The sequence below is a fragment of the Rissa tridactyla genome, chromosome 1, assembly GCF_028500815.1.
Source record: "Rissa tridactyla isolate bRisTri1 chromosome 1, bRisTri1.patW.cur.20221130, whole genome shotgun sequence".
Taxonomy (NCBI): domain Eukaryota; kingdom Metazoa; phylum Chordata; class Aves; order Charadriiformes; family Laridae; genus Rissa; species Rissa tridactyla.
In genome coordinates, this window is record NC_071466.1 from 26941600 (window position 1) to 26959738 (window position 18139).

At 41.5% G+C, this 18139-nt stretch overlaps 1 protein-coding gene across 5 annotated transcripts in view; it reads left to right on the forward strand.

The window, feature by feature from the left end:
• Window positions 1-5937: 5937 nt before the first annotated feature.
• Window positions 5938-18139, forward strand: part of FRY (FRY microtubule binding protein) — a 252364-nt gene continuing 240162 nt past the window's right edge. For 2 of the 5 annotated variants that reach the window (XM_054201922.1, XM_054201892.1), the window contains exon 1: window positions 6073-6147. The gene's annotated coding sequence lies outside the window, so the exon portion shown is untranslated. Of the gene's footprint in view, window positions 5986-6072; window positions 6148-18139 lie in introns of those variants that run through there. The other 3 variants (XM_054201901.1, XM_054201940.1, XM_054201912.1) reach the window with 3 other exon arrangements.

The following is an 18139-nucleotide window of genomic DNA, read 5'->3' on the forward strand; positions in this document are numbered from 1 at the left end:
TTAAGGCTTATTTCCCAATCAGCTATGACCCTGTTCACAATTGCTCTGAATCAAATCATGCTATTAGAGAAGTTGCTTCTGCAAAGTGGCATAAAACATCACCCCCTTGGCACTGGTAAAAATTACGAAGGCAGGCAAGAGGCCACAGAGAACTGCACTCCACGCTTCAGTCCTTTAGAGGGGACAAACAATTACAGTTTTATTTATTTAGACTTTAGCAACTAGTTTCTGCCTTTTGGTTCCCCTGCCAGAAAAGTCAGTATAATTAGATGCAAGCACATGGCAAGCAGAGTTTGTGGAAGGCATCTGAATGATAGTGAACAGGAGTACCTCAAGACAGTGCCTCCCTCCATGAACTGATGAAGGCCATTATCACAATGCGTTTCCTCCGTTATTACCCAAAAAGACAAATCTCCATGTAGCATGTTTTGCAGGTGGTGTTTTGAAGTCATCAAACATAACCCCACTCCTCACTTCTGACAGATGCCGAAGTCAGCTCCACTGTCACCTCCCATTCAAGCCCAGCTAACAAAAATCGGCAAAGGTCAGTTCACAAATCTGACGAGTTAGTAGTTGTCAAAGGCCTGCCTGAAATCTCATTGTTGGAATAAGACACTTCTGGACTAAAGTCTCCGCAAAGGAAATGCAAATTTTTAAAAGGTAAGATCCATTCCAATCACTGGAAATAACTGAGACTGTATTTAAGAATGTCATTTGCATGATCCTGGCCTTCAGTCACTCAAAACAGGATTTTCTTGGATCATCCTAAATGAAAAGAAATGGGCAAGCTCTGCCTAATACAAAATGATGTAATTTAAGATATTTTCACTTTACTTAAAAATAGCTCTCGATGTCAGGAGAGAATGGAAGTGTCAGCTCTTAGCAATAACAACTTCCTCTCTTCTCTCTCTGCTAAGGTAGTGTTTGTTAACATAGGAAAAGGAGTTTGCAAAATCATGTATTTGACAGAACTTGTCACAACCAAGCAAAAAGAGTTGACCTTTGAGTGTTAGCAAAGTGTAAGTAAATGTAATGCAACAGCTGAAGAGCGCTTTTACTCTGTATACTTTGAAAAAGCAGGCAAGTCAAGCAGAAAGGTGCTTAATGCCTTCCCCCTGTCATCATATCAAACCATTTGAATTTGATAATTTTGAAATTTTCTGAAGGCTTCCCTTGTCCTTCATTGTCAGTAGGCCACGAACTGAAGAAGTGGGGAGAAGCAGAAAAATCGTGGACTTGAAGCAATGTTAGTTGTTGTGAGAGTTGCTCTCTCTTTTAAAAGGCACAGTAACAACATTCTGCTCTTAGGTATGCCAAAATGCCCAAACTAGGAAAATTATTTGTTATTAATTTCATCAAATGGATAAATTATCGGTTGCAGCTCTGAATGATTTTCCCCAGGCATTTGTTTCAAGCATGTTTCCTTGGAAACTGAGAAATGAAGAAACCAAAGGAACTCAAACTGCCATAGCGTATCACTCTCTTTTTGTCAGCATACACAATTCCTTCCCATGAAAAGTTGTGCTACAAGATTTCTGTTATGTGTGGCTTCCGAATATCTGTTAAGTCACCAAAATTGGCATTTTTAAAACCAAAAGATGCAGAGATAAAATGTTAAAAAAAACCCAACTTCCTACTCTAAAATATACTGAGCTTGACAGAGAGCTTCCAGACAAATTGTGTGATCTTTAAAAGTGCACAGGCCACTTTATTAAATGACAGCCCAGCTGCCAGCCCTTCAGCCAGCACGCACACCTTGTGAGTAATCATTTCAGGCTGGAAATTCAACTTTCAGCATCCTTGTAAGAGCACAGGTATTCTAATTTGCTTGCAAGGGGACTTAAGTATCATTATTTACTATTATGGAGAGCTGCCACTATCATTACATAAATAACAGAAAATAAGGACAAAAGAGTCCAGATACTCCATTCCCTTTTCTATTTCATGCAGTGACCTTTCTTGCACAGATTCCAGTTCAGTATTTCCTCCACATCAGCTTGTCCTTCAGCTTTCCACTTTGTACCCCTTTTTGTCCCGGTGCCCACATTCAGCCACCCAACACTTTTTCCCAGTACCTCCCCATAATCCCTTCTTCTTTACCTTCCTGCATTGTTTCTCCTTCAATACATTTTTATTCCTTTTCTATCCCCGTACACTCTTTTTCTCAGCCCATCTCCCTTCATTCTCCCTATTATTCCAATCCCTTTCCAAATCAGCCTCCTGTTCCTCTCAGGTTGTTTCACTGCCGTTTCCTCACTTCTGACAGACTCTTCCTGCCCTTCAACAGTCTTTCTCTTAATTTCACTCACTTTCTTTCACTAAATGTATACATCAACACCCTATAGTCCTTCATCACTACATACTCCTTCAACATCATGTTCCTGTTAATTCCCTTTTTCTCCTTCAGCTTAGATTGCTCTTACCTTCTAGCAGCTTGTTCTAGCAAGGTTTTGATCCACAATTTAACAAATTACTGAATAGATTACCTGATAGCTGAAATGCTAAAATAATCACTCTTTCATTATATTTCTTGTGTTCATAAAAAGAGCTGATCATGTTTTATTGGCAGGATGGCAAAAAACCCACCCTGGATGATGCCCATCTGCAGTTGAGGAATGAGATTTCCTAATTAAGTGCACAATGAAAATAACAATACCTGAAATCAGATCATCCTAATCATTCTAAAACACAAAACAGAGCTAAACTCATGAACATCCAGCTATATCCTTCCAAAATCTTTTAAAACAATCTTGCTGTGAAAATGTCATGGTGGAGGGGCCCTTGAATGACACACAATTAATGCTGACCCTTTTCCAGTCACTAACACATCGCAACTTGATAGTCAACTTTTGTGTCTACTTCTAGTACGTGTCAAATATGGGACAGGGGACATAGGACATAATGGGTTTCAGGCTCTTTTTAATAAAGTCAAGTATTTCAAAGAGTAATAGATAAACAAAGCATTATGTCGGCATAGCCCCCCTCCTTCCACACCCAAAGGACAGGTGGGATAGAGTTGCCTTCTCAGGAAGCCACTGGCTCTTAAAAACAATTTCTACAAACATTAGAAAAACGGACTTAGTCTAACCTGTGGCTTTAGGAGCAATTCTAGTTAAATGTAATTACAAATCCAGCTGCGCTGAGGACAAGGGGACTTACCCAATCCTTTCTAAGTCAGAGTTTCCCCTCTATTCCTCTTTTTTCCCCAAAGGATAGTAATTTTCTCCCACAATCACAATCAGTCTCGTAGCAGCTCAGCTGCATCGGTTAGTGTACTCTAGTGAATCAGCCAAGATTTAACTTCTAGCCCACAGTACTCACTCTCGGAGATGAATATTGCGTGCATAACCTTTAAATTCTTGGATGCCAGTAGCTTTTGAAAGTTGTATGCGTAGACATTTAACTGGTGTTCTCACTCAACCTTACAACACCCCTACAAACTTCCAAGATGCTTTTCAAGAGCTTAGTCTCAACCTGTGCAATGGCACAGCTTGCAAAGACATCACAGATGCTAGAGGTAATGAAAACACTTTTCCTGTATCTCCTCAGAATGCCCTTCTGTTTCTGCTAATTATACCTTACCTTCATTAATTAACTGTTATAAAGGTCAAAGTCTAAAATGAAGACATTGATTTTTCTCATAAAGTAATCCCTAAGATATAGGTCTGGGGAGACAAGATGGTTCCAGAACAAAACAAACAACTGACTTCCCATGCAGAGTGTAGGGATGCAATGAGGAACATCACAAAGCTGGTTAATTGGGAAAAGGGAACAGAAAACACAAACACACAGTAAGCGGAATACTGCTTCTCAGATGTAAGTAATCATCATGCAGTTTTCCTACAGAATGTCAAAGGTGAGATTTTAAGGAAAGCTGAAGCCCTGAATTAGCTGACGGTGTGGCAAACACCGTCTCTTACCTCCTCACTCTGAACACTGAGCTAACTTTGAGCATATAACCCTCACAGGAAATGTATGATAAGGTTTTAACTGCTCTGGCATCGACCCAGAATATTTAAGAGCCTGCATCGCGAAACTCCGCGCAGCACCTAAAGGCAGGTGGAGGTCTATCACCCCACTCTCCCCTAATGGGTCTGTGCTGCCTGGCAGTAACGCGCAGCACAGATGGTGTGTGGATGATGTATAGACAACAATACCCGCTTTGTCATCAGCCTGTGACACCCTGTTAGATACATCCTTGTTGGATAAAGAATTCCCATCCATATTTACTCTCTGAGATGCAAGCATTTTAATTACAAAACTAATTGCTACAAGTTATATGAATACATGTTTTCTGTCACACAATAATTTGGTGCCACAGAGGTGTCTGTGGCGTCTAACTGTAATATAGTATATAGATGACAAATGAACATGAGTCATATATGGTCTGGTTTCAGCCTGGAATCAATCTTCAACGATGTGGGGCTTGTGCAATTATTTTGTTATTCTGTCCTTTTTTCTGTCAGCACAGGCCCCTAACAAATTTTGAAGCCTTTGCCAAGTTCAACACATCAAGTGGAGAATCGGGATACAAGTCTCAAAGACACTATATTCTTTGAAATTTCATGATAATTCAGAGAGAAGTAGAAGAGACACCCCAATTAGTCTCTCCGCTAATTAGTGTTGCCACTAATTTCACAGTTTTTCTTGAGCCTCTTATTAATTTGGAAAGATTAATGACGCGTCTCTTGACTGGTGGCTCTGCACATGGATGTCGGCCCAACATACACGCAGGAGGAAAAAACTACAGGTGCCTTTGGCAGGAGGGAGAGACACAGAAGACTCAGTGGAAGGATACAGGGAGAAAGAACATCCACTCCTTGGAAACCAGGCCCCATCAGCTACGCTGTTGAAGAAACCGTGTTTCTCGTAGGAAAAAAAGACACCAAGCTGCTTTTACAAGCCTGTTTTCCTAAAGCTGAGTAGAAATCAGTATGTATCTTACTATCTTACATCTGACAAACTTTTTATTTCCCAAGCCAACACATTCACCCTTGTAAGAACAACGTTCTCACAACCTGTCTGTATTCCCAGCAATATTCCTCAGCATTTTTAAACAAGATCTACAACAACGTTTAAGTCTTTCCTGGTTGACTCCTTTCACACACACTGTTACCTCTCAAGTTCCCTGACAGACTTAAACCCCCATTCACCAGTTCCTGGCACAGCCAGCGGGTAAAGGAGGAGCACCCCGTCTCTGCTCCTGCCCCAGCACAGCACTCACTGCAGCGTCTCCTTTTTCTGCTTTGCGATTCCCCTTAACCCTCCTGGCTCATTTTAGACCCGCACCCCAACTAGGATTTCAGCTGAAGACCTCCCTGCTGTCAGGTACTGCCGGCACTACACGTTTCCCTGAAAACCCCCGATTTTACACCCTTTGATGCTCCCCATTTCTCCGTGCCGCACGCCGAGCATTTCCCCTCCCGAGCGGGGTTATTTGAGCCGGGCACTCGCTGCCTTCCCTCTCCCAGAGCCGCGCTGGGATCGTGTAACGCATTTACAAGCCGTTTCCAAGCTCTCGCCCTTGCAGAGCGAACCGCCCCGGGCCCGCGGCCGCTCACGGCAGCCGGGCTCCGGACCCCACAGCCGGGGCCTGCCCCCGCGCCACAGCCGGGCTCCGCAGCCCCACAGCCGGGGCCTGCCCCCGTCCCACAGGGCGGCGGCCTCCCGTCACCCCCTCCCCACAAAGCGGCGCGGTGCCGGGGGGCTCTCCCGGGGCCGCCTGGCTTTCCTGCCGCGACGCCCAGGGCGCTCCATGTTTCCCCAAGGGGCAGAACGCAGCCGCGCCCGCCATGCCCACCTCACGCCCCGCCATAGCCCAGCCCACCTCCCCCTTCGACTCTCGGGGCGTCCCGGCGGGGAGGAGCCGCCCGCCCCGCCCCACGCAGGGACCTCCGGGCGGGGCGATATCGCTGCGGACTGGGGCTGCCCGGAGCCACCCTTCCCCTTCCTCGCTCCCCCCGCGGCGGCGGCGGCGGGACCCAGGTGAGAGCGGGGCGGTGCCAGGCGCCGCTGAGGGAGGGCCCGGCCGGCGGCGGCTCCCGTCGCGAAGGAGGGGTCGGGCGGAGGGAGGCCGGGCTCAACTTGACAGGAGGGAGGGAGCGAGCGAGGGAAGGAGGCGCCGGTGGCTGAGCTCGCCGGGCGCGGGTGAGTGTACGAGCGGGCGGGCGTGGGGAGGGGAGCGGGCAGCCGAGGCGCGGCGCGTCCCCGGCGGATGGCGGGCGGCTGGAGCGGGGAGGTGGCGCTCGGTTAACGAGGAGAGGCGGGGACACCGGGCGATCCCCGGCTCCGCTCCGGGGGCTTGTGGCGGCGTCGTCGTCGTCGTCTCATCCCTGGCGGCCCGGAAGAAAGTTTCGGGGATGCCGGTGAGGGTGGGGGGCTCCCCCTGCCCTTCAGCCGCCCGCCCGTCGCCCCTTCGCCTCCTCCACAGAGCCCAGTCGCCAACCCGCGGTCGCCCGGCCCCGCCGCCTTCGCTCCACGCCCGATCGGGAGACAAAGCCGCCGCCCCACCTGCCGCCACGGCCCCTCTCCCCGCCGCGGGATCGCCTCAGGGACCGGGGCCGGCTGCCCTGTCACCCACCGGCCTGTGGAGGGACGGCGGCCCGCCGAGCGCCGGGCAAACTTATTTTTAGACGTGCCGCCCATCTCCGTGCCTCTTAAAAATAGCACAGTCCTTATTTAAGGAGTGGGAAAGAAAGTGGTGCTGGAGGCCTCGTGGTGTGGTTTTGGTTTTTTTTAAAAGAAAGCTATTTTTTTACAGGAAAAAAAATGTTTTGGTGGTATAGGCGGCTGTGGGATGGGTGATATCCACAGGTACACACAGGATGCTTTTAGTATATCATCATTAAGGTCACCCCTTGAGCATGTGAACAAAGGTGCTCATGGCTTTGTCCTCCGCAGCGTGTCTTCAGCGTGAGGTGCAAGGTCCAGTGTCCCCCCACACCTGATTCCTGCCAGTACTTCTTATAGGGCGACTCGAGCTTTTTTTGATCTGTCATTTTCCTCATTCTCTGTCCTGTCACTTCTCTCCGGAACGCCTGCAACACGTGGGTGATGCAGGCTGAGGGAGTGATAACAGGCTCCTGCAAGGATCAGTACTCTTCATTATTTTGTAAATTAATCTTTTGCTTTTGTTTTAGCTACTGTATCTCAGCTGATTCTGGTGACAGAACTACCGTGAAATAAACTGGTCTTACTGCACAAAATGTATGATCTAGTCATGATTGCTGACAAAGGAGAATTATGATTTTTATTTTAACACCACTAAAAATATATGGGAGACTTGTGTAAATGGAAAAGGAAAAGTGTGTCTCCAATAGGGAAAGGAATTTTAAGAAAAAAGCGTCGAATCATAGATTATTTTAGATTGGAAAGGACCTCTGGTTGTCAGCTAGTCCCACCCCCTTACTTAAAGCAGGTGGGGTCGGATAAGGTTGCTCAGAGCTTGTCCAGGTGAGTTTTGAGCATCTCCAAGGATGGAGATTCCACAGTCCCTGTGGTTATGGTGGTGCCAGTGTCTGACCACCTTTGTGGTGATTTTTTTTTTCTTAATCTAATGGCAATTTCCTGTGTTGCAATTCGTTTGCATTTCCTCTTGTCCTGTCACTATGCACCTCACATCCATCCGTGGGTGATCGTAGTCATGTACATCCGTAGTTCTAGAAGCTAATAGAAACCATGCTAGTATTTTGGACCAAGGGGCTGATTGTTTCATGACATCATTCTAAGTATAATTGCTAGATTTTATTCTCATGAATTGGAAATTTATTCTTCCCAAGCATTTGCGTAACATTTCCTATTTATTTGAATGTGGTTAATAGCAGATTAGCATATTAATTTAAAACGCATAAAGACTTTATGAAGACTATTTGTTGTTTTGTTTTTTAATCAAATAAATGTCTCAAATAATTTACCCATCTCTGTTTGTCCGTTGGCCTTGTGTTCCTTAACCTGAATTTGAGACAGTCTGCTCCCAACTTTTGCTAGAGTCCTTTCACAATTAACAGTGTCATATAGTCTCTTGGAATGACAAAGAGTCTACTAATTTTGATAGAAGGAAAGCTTTTGGGCTTTAATCTTGAAATAGATTTTCCTTGGGAAGGGATGTGCCTTGAACAATACAGTACAACCTGTTATTACTAGGAAGTTGCCTTTGTACTATGTAGGCATTGTTTAATGCTCTGGAGAAGCCTTGGCTGATATTTATCATGCTGTTGATGTGGTAAATGATGTGGGCACCTTTTTTCATTCAGCAGAGAAAAGAAGTGTGTTCAGACCATGCAGAATAAAATCTGCATGTTCTCCAGTGTGACACATGACTGCCAGAATTACTTGTTTCTTAATTTGCGTAAATTCTTGGATGTCACTGATAATATTTCAAAAGCAGCAGAATATATTTGTAATCTGATTCATAGTATGTCACTTCTGGACTTGTCTGGGTAGAATTTCAAAACATTAGTATGATGCTACTTAATAGCAAATGCTTCTGAGTAACTCATGGTTTCCATTAGAGCCATATCGAATAATTTATTAGAAGCCATTTGAATGGCTGGCTGCACAGAATTTGATGATATTTGGAATCATTTGATAAATAATTTAACTTACTTCTCCAGATAGCATCTGCCATTTTATAATGATGGAAACACCTGACGGTTATGCTCATTGGCTTGTATTAATTGTAGTGAGCTTCCACTCAGGAAGAAATCAAATGTATGGTGTTTTTGGGGGTTTTTTTGGTGTTTTATTTAGTACTGTAATGCCTACGTGAGTCTTAGATATTCTTGACATGTATAAAACTCTTCTGCAGGCTCACTGAACTCTAGATTATATATTTGAGATTTTAAATTTTACCACTGCTGATATTTTAGGGTTTTGAAGATGATATTTTCTGTTTAAAAAGTGGACTACTTTGTTTATGTTTTTCCCAGTCTGTATTAATCTCTTGTTAGCATGTCATTATGGTAAAATAAATAAACTAATGACATATTACGTTTCCATAAAATAGAAGGTTTTGGGAGGGTATAAAAGCTTTATTTGATTTGATGGTATTTGAGAATGATTTGCATAGTTGCTAAAACACTTTATATTGTACTGTTAAGATCAAAATCTTGTAAGGAGAGATCATCATATGTCTGCAAACAGACCAGGGTAGCAGTGATTCATAGAATAAATTCCAGTCTGAATTTGGACAAGAACATAAAACTGAGAAGGCACTTGTTAGACTCATGAATGGTTTGCTTAGCGTACAGTTTTCAGGAAGGCTGTCACTTATTTTAACGCTATTGTTATAGGACAGAATTTCATAATACAGCTCAGATACTTTCAGTTTTATGGCCTGGAGGACTGAATGTTGGATTGGCTCTGCTAAATTAAAGCTGGGGTCTGTGACAATGACTAATACCAGGTGCTTCAGAGCGAATTGTAAGAACAAATGTGAGATAATTTGCATCCCACGTTCAAGGTGAATTCAATGCTTTGTAGTTTAGAATTGGCTCAAAACCCAAATAATGTTTAATAGCCTCTTCAGATGTTATTATGCATAATTATGATAATTTTGGACATACTTGTTGCTGATATGAGTACTCAGTCTAGATCTATGGCTAATTTGGGGGGCAGCTAGTTTATGCAGCGGTTTTGTTTTCTTGCTTGCTGCCAGACTGTTTACAGACTCAGGCCAAATTCACTGAATATTTTCCACTAAATTCAACAATTAGGGATAATAAGACATTCGGCAAAAAGAGGTGCTTCTGCCCACATCCTTAGACTTTGAACTGCAGTGGTGACAACACTCACGTGGGTGTGAAATCTGCCCAGTTTCAGATTTCTTTTCCGTTTTGTGTTGGAGCAAGCTGCTTCTCAGAGAACCCCATTTTCACCAGTTTGTAGGATGGTCTCGGGTGTTCATCTCAGCTTCTCCTATGGAATTGAAATAGAGACTGTGCCCATGCTTGCTAGTTAGGTATTTTATTTTGGACTTGGGAAACTTGCGAAGTTTGTATTCCAACTGCTGTCCTAGTCAGTGTTCAAATATTTTATATATATATAAACAGCATCAACAAACAACTAAGAAGTCTGAAACGACCTTCTAGCCTGATAAATACGTAGTCGAGTCTCGAGCTATAGGCTTGACTTAAAAGTGGGAGGGGAAAAAGCATTGCTATAGTACAGTCTATTTCTGAATATTGCTCAATTCCAGTATCAGTATCATTTTGAATGTGGGATGCTTATCATCTCACATTTATCCTTAGATTCCGTTTCTGCATACTATTCGATTCCTCAGGTTGATGGCTTCTGGTAAAAATAAGCTGTGTGCTATGCGAATATGTATTTATAAACACATCAAAATACTATGTGGTAGAATGGTATCAGTCAGTATACCAGTGAACCTAGGCATAGATTTCATTATGGTATTGCTTAGGAATTTTTTCTGGCTTTTCTGAACTTTATAGTCTTTGCATGCAGCCCTGTGGAGGTTTTTGAAAGGTTTACAGTTTGCTGGTGAAATTCTGCAGTACCTTCCACAAGCTCCTGACAGGCTCCACATTACGTTTGAGGAGTTACCTGTTTGAACTTTGACTGAAATTGCACAGTGCTGTTCCAGATCAGTGTTCCTTCAACTTCTCTGTGAGGTGGATGGCTTTACGTTTCTTTTTTCTAGAAAGAAATCAGTGACTTACATGTATATACCAGACTGGCCCTGAAAGGAGTGCTATGGCTCCTGCTCAAGGATTACCTCTCCTAGACTAAAAATGAGTAGGCTGCTAATCCCATGGCAGCTTCACCAGTTTAAGTGATTGGTCGCTAATATTTTTACTAATGAATCATCAAAACCTGGTTTCCACAGAACACTTTGTGTTCGCAACACGACCACTCGTTCTGTTCTCTATTAGCGGCATCGTTGCTGCAAGCACCTATAGCAGAAGACTGCTATAGATGGCAGTGTCAGGCTGGAGAAACGATGGGAGAATTTTTGGTGACTACAGTCACAGGAGGTGAGAACTAAATTTAAAAGGTGGATTTCTGTTCCTGGTAATTGGAATTTTTCTTTCCCAGTATAGTCTTGGTAAAAATCATAGCTTTTATGGAGTTTTTTGTTGTATTATCCATGTCAACCAAGAAATCTCCTTAGATGTTTTAGGCAAAGAGAGGTAAAAATGTAGTACGTGTTCACTCTCATACTTAAGACTCAATTCTTGGAAATTTCTACTTTAGAAAAAAAAAGATTCTTATAAAGCCCTCATCATATTTTTAAATGAGCTAGAACAAAGCATGTGATAATACAAATAGCGTTACTAATGTCTATAAAATATTAGCCCATGCTTCACGGTAGAGCATTTTCTTTTATTTCAGTTACGTAAGAGCACAGATAAGTAGAGTACTTTGAAAGGAGTTTAAATACAAGTGTCAGTCATCATTGTAAATGAGTGATTGTTAGGATGTGGATTTATTTTATTCTTTGCATCATAGTACATGGTTTGTCTTGGAGCAGAAATTGCGAGGTGTCGAGACCGGGCCATGTTTCGGCATAGGAATCCATGCCAGAGCACCCCTCTGGAGTGAGAATGGAACTTTTCTGTATGCTACATCTATGATGGAGCAAAGACATTCAGCTGTGCTATAGGATGCTGCGGTCTTATGAATTGAATACTAGGTGTTTTCTTATTTAGATAGTAATTGGTCTTCAATGATAGGCTCTTTGCAGAATAGATCTCTGAAAAAGAATCTTTATCTGAACTTGTGGAAGGCTTTATTTGGGAATAGAGCTCCTGTATTCATTCACTGCAGGACTTTGACTGTGATCATCACATGTGTACCTGATGTGTTGTATAAAAACAACGCAGTGGAGTTTTGTTGGTTTTTTTCCTAGGGATGAAATCAGCTACTACATCCTTTTTATTACTTAATATTTTCTTTCAGATGTCTTTACTAAAAATCTAATTATATGCAAAAGCAAAAATTATTTGAATAGGTGCTGTTGTTCTTTGGAAAAAAATGCCATGTACTTTTGTACTTAGTATAAATAAAATATAAACTGATGCTTCCAGAAAGCAAGCTGATTTTTCTCTTATGGTAGAAGCAGGTTTAGTTGTTGAGAGTAATAACCTTACTTCTGCTGGGCAGAAGCATGACTTTAGCCTCTGTGCATGTGATGAAATACCATAAATGATCCTGCAGTTAGTGTTGACACTGACGGTGAAATGACAGCCATAAAATTGTTTTTAATTGTACTATAGCAGTGTAGACTGTTCTTAAGAGAGTAATTCCATACATTGCACTTTAACAAGTAATTTTGACAGACTTTACAGAGTTCATCAATCTCTCTTTTTTTTTTTTCTTCTCTCCACAGTGTGATGTTTTGAAATGAGTTAGAAGGAAAGCTGTATGCATTAATTTAATCAGAATTTGTTCTGAAATTGTTTAATGTATCCTAGTTAGTTTATAGATGCGCTTTCAACTTGGCTATTATTAAAAGAACATTTTCAGTACCTTAAAATTCTACTTTTTATATACATAAAAAGTTGTATGCCTTGCTCATTTGAGATATTTGTAGCAACACGTATTCTGAGAGAGATGATGTTTTGGCTATTAAAAGTTTCATTAGACAATCTTTGTTAGAAGATTTTAAATTAAAGATAAAATAACATAATCTGCATCTTTCATATTATATTTGCCTATTTCTTCTGCCTTCTGATTAACTGTGATCGTCATTAACAGCAAGCCTGTCCTCCCGTGAGGTCTGGAGCTAGTAAAGCTCATTTTCTTATGAATTTTTATGTTGTCGTTCATCTGATGATTATGATCAGTGGTTCTGCTATGTTTAAGGCATGGTAAAGTTTCTCTCCATGTGTGCTCTGCTAATGTGTAATATGATGTGAATCCATACCCAGCCTTTATCTCATGCAGGGCATTTATTGGAGCTGTTCATCAGAAGCTTGTTCTTCACTTGGCCATCTGTTTCCATAAAGCATGTAGTCATTTCACTACCTTTGAGGTCATTATCCTGTCAAAAATCAGTAATATCTGCCAAGCAGTTGAAAACTATTTGGAGGGGAAGAGAGCAATGTTCGCAGACCTCGTGATCACATAAGCTTCTTAGCTTTAGCAAAGCAGACCTGAAATCTGTATTTTAATTTTTCTGCAGCACTTGGGATTCTGATGCTCTCCTTAAGGAGATATATCCAAAAAATAAAATTGTTTGTCTATGAGAAGTTTAAAAGATGTGCCGAAACCAGATAATATTTCTTGGAATGTCTACTGTCAACAGGAGACTCCTAAAATTTTTAATAAAATATCAGACCCACATTTTTAAAAAAATGTGGCTTTTTTCCAGAAATTCTGAGTTTTCATGGGTATTTTGAAAGCAGTAATAGCTACAATTTATTCAGGCAAGACATTTTCATGAGTGTGGATCTTACAGCTTAATATCCTGAATATCTTTGCAAGAGTTTGTACAAGGAGTGTAGTGTCACAGCTTTAACATAAACCGAAAATATAAAGCTCTTTGTCCTCCTATTAAAAATACGTGAGGAGTCACATACTCCAAACACAATGTTTGCCTCAGTTTAAGCAGGGATGGTTTTTTATGAAATGTTCTTTCAGTTCTGGCCTGTTGCAGGGTCATTTAGCAGTCCTGTCTGAAAGTCATATTACAGAAGTCATCTTGAAAATAATCCATACCATGCAAATAGGAAATCATCCCATAACAAATGAAAATCAATATCCTATTTCTTTTAATTGCAAAAAGAATAGAAAACCATTTTATGACAATAATGATTAATCATAATGAAATCTTGCAGCACTCAGAAATGCACTATGGGTATTGACATGCTGTACGTTCTCAACAGTTTAGTCTTACTGTATAAACAGAAGATAAGTGAAATCACAAAGAGATAAAAGGCAAAACAAAGACTGCAAAAATAAACATAACTTCTAAATTAAGGAAAATTGATAGCTTGATGTGAAGGCATTGGAGGAGGTGAGATTTGGATAGAGATGGGGTGAATGAAAAGCATAATAAAGGATGAAGGGGGAGAAATTACCACTTAAGGGAGAAGAGAAATGAGGGCAGGTAAAGCCTTTTGAAAATCAGCAGTGTCCCAGTTAAGTACAGCATATAACTCCATGTCTACTAATTTGAATACATTGTTCAAAAGAGTCAGCACTATTCTGTTTCATGTCAAGCTGACTTTTTTAATAGCTTCTTACATTTTGTTGCATGATTTGTTAGCTCTGTCTTCTTCGCTAGTTGTAAATTGCCTGGGACTGATTCTTCACTCTTCTGAAAGTTTGTCTATTGAGAATAAATCTGGGAAATTAGTCTTAGAACCAGATGGGAATTTTCTAGGGCAGATTTTTCCCTGTTTAGGGGCAACACTGGAAGGTGTAACAAAGACTTTCTGTCACCACGTAGGCTTTGGAAAGTCAGGCCACAGTGATATTTCTTCCCCAGTCTAAGCATGGCAAGCAAATGGACTATGGCCATTTACAGTAGTCTCATGAGAACACAAGCTGGTGCACTTCAGAAGAAAAACAATTGGTTTATGTTGCTCTTCCAGTTCATAAAATGCTTACTAATGTTATCTCGGAAGATAAAAATACATAATTTGTTTCCATTTTTTGTAGACATACAGTGTCTTGTATACTCGATGGAAAACGCTGCCCTCATAAAAGGAAGAGAGAGCAGCTGTCTATATATTTAGCCCTGACTGTTGTCTTTTGGGTCAGATTGAATGTTTCTGAAAGGAGGAGGGAAGGGCGGTTACTATCAAGGAAAGTATCATAGACTCGTGGAATAGTTGGAAGGGACCTTTAAAGGTCATCTAGTCCAACTTCCCCTGCAATGAGCAGGGACATCTTCAGCCAGATCAGGTTGCACAGAGCTCCATCCAGCCTGACCTTCATCCAGCTGGAGCAGCTTCTGAGGTGTAATGAAGAGGAGGAAGCGGGGAGAGAGCCAGAAGCTGCAGTGCAGGTAGAAGCTGTGAGATGGAGAAGCACGGGTCTGCCTCTGACAGAAGTCGGTCCTCAATGGGTACTTCTGTACCACTGCGTCTGCAGGTCAAGGACCTGGACAGGATGCTAAGCTGACCTCAGTCTGGAGCTGCTCTGTTGTAGAGAGAATAAAATCAGATCCAAGGGTGAGATGACTGGTGAGCAGTATGGACAGTTGGGGTTTGGGCTTTGGATCTCAGGCTTCCTTCTTGTCCTTCCTTTTGTTCACCAGTGTGGACATGGGTCAGAAGTAATAGGGAAATAAAAAGTTGGTTTTTAGGGAACTAAAGCTGTAAAAGCTTATGCAAATACCAATTTGTTAGCGCTGGTATTTAGAAGGAGTTGTTCTAACTAATTTATTAGTCCTTGGAGGAGAATATGTGGATATTTTTCTCCCTGGGAAGCTGCTGAAGATTGATAGGTTGGAAATAAGGTCAGAGGAAAGAAACTTCCTGCATGGACATATTTATGGGTTAGATTTGGTTTTGAGCTTTTTAAATAGCGTCAACTGGCAGCAAACTAGCTTGGATTCTTGTGAGAAGTTATATTGCTTAACGTTCCTATTTTTGTATTTTAGTAAAATACAACTTCAGAGACCAAAAGCTGTAGTTTGGAGAGTGGTTCTCTTCTCCCTCTTTCTCTCTTGTTTTTATGTATTTTGTAACAGTTTCATGTAAAAATGGGATGTGGAAACAAGATTGTTCCATCTGAAGTCTTTTTCAGTGGCAAATGCTAATGCAATTTACACAAATATAAGGCTACAAGGAACAGTCAAGAATATGTTCTTATCTCTGAGAGATTGAACAGTGCGCTAAGTTCTGCGTAGATACAGGTATTAATACGATGACAGGATTGGCTTTTGCTAGCTTTCTGCTGATTTTTTTGAGTGAATTTGCAGTTTAAATTTATAAGCATATTTAAAGAGTTGTTTGGGTTTGGTTTTTTTAAATTTATTGTTAATTATAAAATGGAAAAGACTAAGATTCCTTTAGTTCCTATGGTCAAAGTTATTAGTTGGGGAAAACACAGTGTGGGAAGCGAAGGTTGCTGTAGCTGCCTTTTTTTCCTTGTCTTTAATTAATTTTTTGTGCTGTCTTTTTCCTATCATTACATTCTTTCTTCTGCCTTGTAAACCTTGCTGTGGAGTCTTTTTTACCTTAATAATTCTGGTTCAGCAATTCACATGCTAATACCTGCCTTTGAGGTATATGGTAGTAGTATCTAAGGTTCTGCTATTCACAAATGAGTCTCCATTCTTTGAATAAGCTGATTATGTTCCGCATCCCTTGGGAACATCCATGTGCTGCCTCCAGGACTCTAGAACAACTGGTGAGAGATGAAAGTCTGATGGTACTTAGGCCACTAAAGCCATCTGACAAACAGCAGTACGCAAATGATGTCTGAAGGAATCTATAATGTTATGACTTGGAGCCGAGAGAGCGCTGGATACACCGGCTGAGCAGGTAGTTGCCCATCTGAAAAAAGTTACCCAGGACATCCGCACATTCGAGCCATGGACTTAGGGTAAGGAGCAGTTCTTCTGACGTAGTAGCTGAAGTGACCACAAACAAAATTAAGAAAGGAGTGTTCTTTACTGGCTTGTCATTAAATGACCTGTCTGCTTTGTCTGCCTTGGGACAGGAGGGGGGAGCTGGAAGAAAGAAGTTTCCAAGAATCTGGACATGGGATCTGCCTGCAGTTGCCTTAGTTCAAACTGGTGCCTCTGGGAACATCTGGGCTGATGTGAGCTGCCCTGTTCGGCCATGCCTGGGGGTGGGGAGGATCCCCTCCCCAGGGTGTGTGTGTGGGGGGCTTAAAGCATGTGGGGGGAGACTTGGGGGGTCCATACCGAAATTTGGGTGGTTTTGCCCCAAAATATCCCCACCTTGCTGCTTCTTCCTTACAGTCACCGAAGCGCTTGGCAATGTAAGGCTGATGGTTGGACTTGATGATCTTAAATGTCTCTTCCAACTTAGACAATTCTATGATTCTGTGATTCTATGACTCTGCTTCTCATTTCTGCTACTATTAAAAGGTGAAGGAAAGGAGGAAATGGCTGAGCTGGTTTTTTGTTGTTTTTAAAGATTTAAATAAATTGCATAGATTGGTTGGTTGTTTTTTTCCCCACCTGGGAGATGGGGAAGAATAGATAGGTTCTTAACATGCCACATAAGCCATATTCGAGCATTGTTGTGGCAAGTAGTTCTTTTTACACAGTTTGTGGGGCTGTGGAATTATTACAGGAGCAGTTATGTGGGTTAAAATTATAGATTAGCATTTTATTATATCATAAAAACTGTGTTTGAAAAATAGTACAAAAGGCAATAGTTAAACTGCAACCTATTGATAAGAGTACTGTTACACTGTGCTGGGTGAAAAGTTAACATCAGTACATCTGAAAAAGAAAAAGTACACTTGCAGATGGCAGGTTACTTCGCTTACTGGAAATTACAGAAGATTCTGAATCAATTTGTGTTCTGTGAAATTCAGTGTTGACTTACATGAGGATCTGCTTCTGCAATGAAAGGAATAAAATAAAATACATTTACACTGTTGAGACATCAGAGTAAGTATTCCTCTGTGTTGATGGTTAATAGATAAGCCCCGAAATTATTTTTTTCCTGACCCAACCATATGCATTAGCTGTCAGCAAAGACATGAAGATCTCTGTTTACGTATAGCCATTTGCTGACCAGAGAGAGACCAGAAATAGAAGTTGGAGACTGGCAATGATGATAAATAGGCATTGGAAAAACCTTCCATATAAAGCAAGGTTGAGAAGATTGGCACTTTTCAACTTTTTCCACTTAGAACTATATGCGGAATACTAGCCTTTATGAGGAAAGGGAATTGTGTGTTCTGTCCACCCTTTTTGACGGAAGAGTAAAGTCTGTGTAAGAAAGTCAAAACCCCTCAAGTATGCAAGAAGTTCTTTTTAGATGGTGTGTCATTACTTTATGTAATAAAGTGACAAAAATATCTAAGAAATGAGAAGATGCTGATATTTCTACAACAAAAGATTAGATGCTTAAATGTAATATATGCATGCACTATATAAATTCCTTCAGTATTTTTGAAGTCCTTTCTGCTGTAAATCCTTGTGCTGCAAAATACAAGCAAACTAGATGGAACAACTGAAAAAACACTA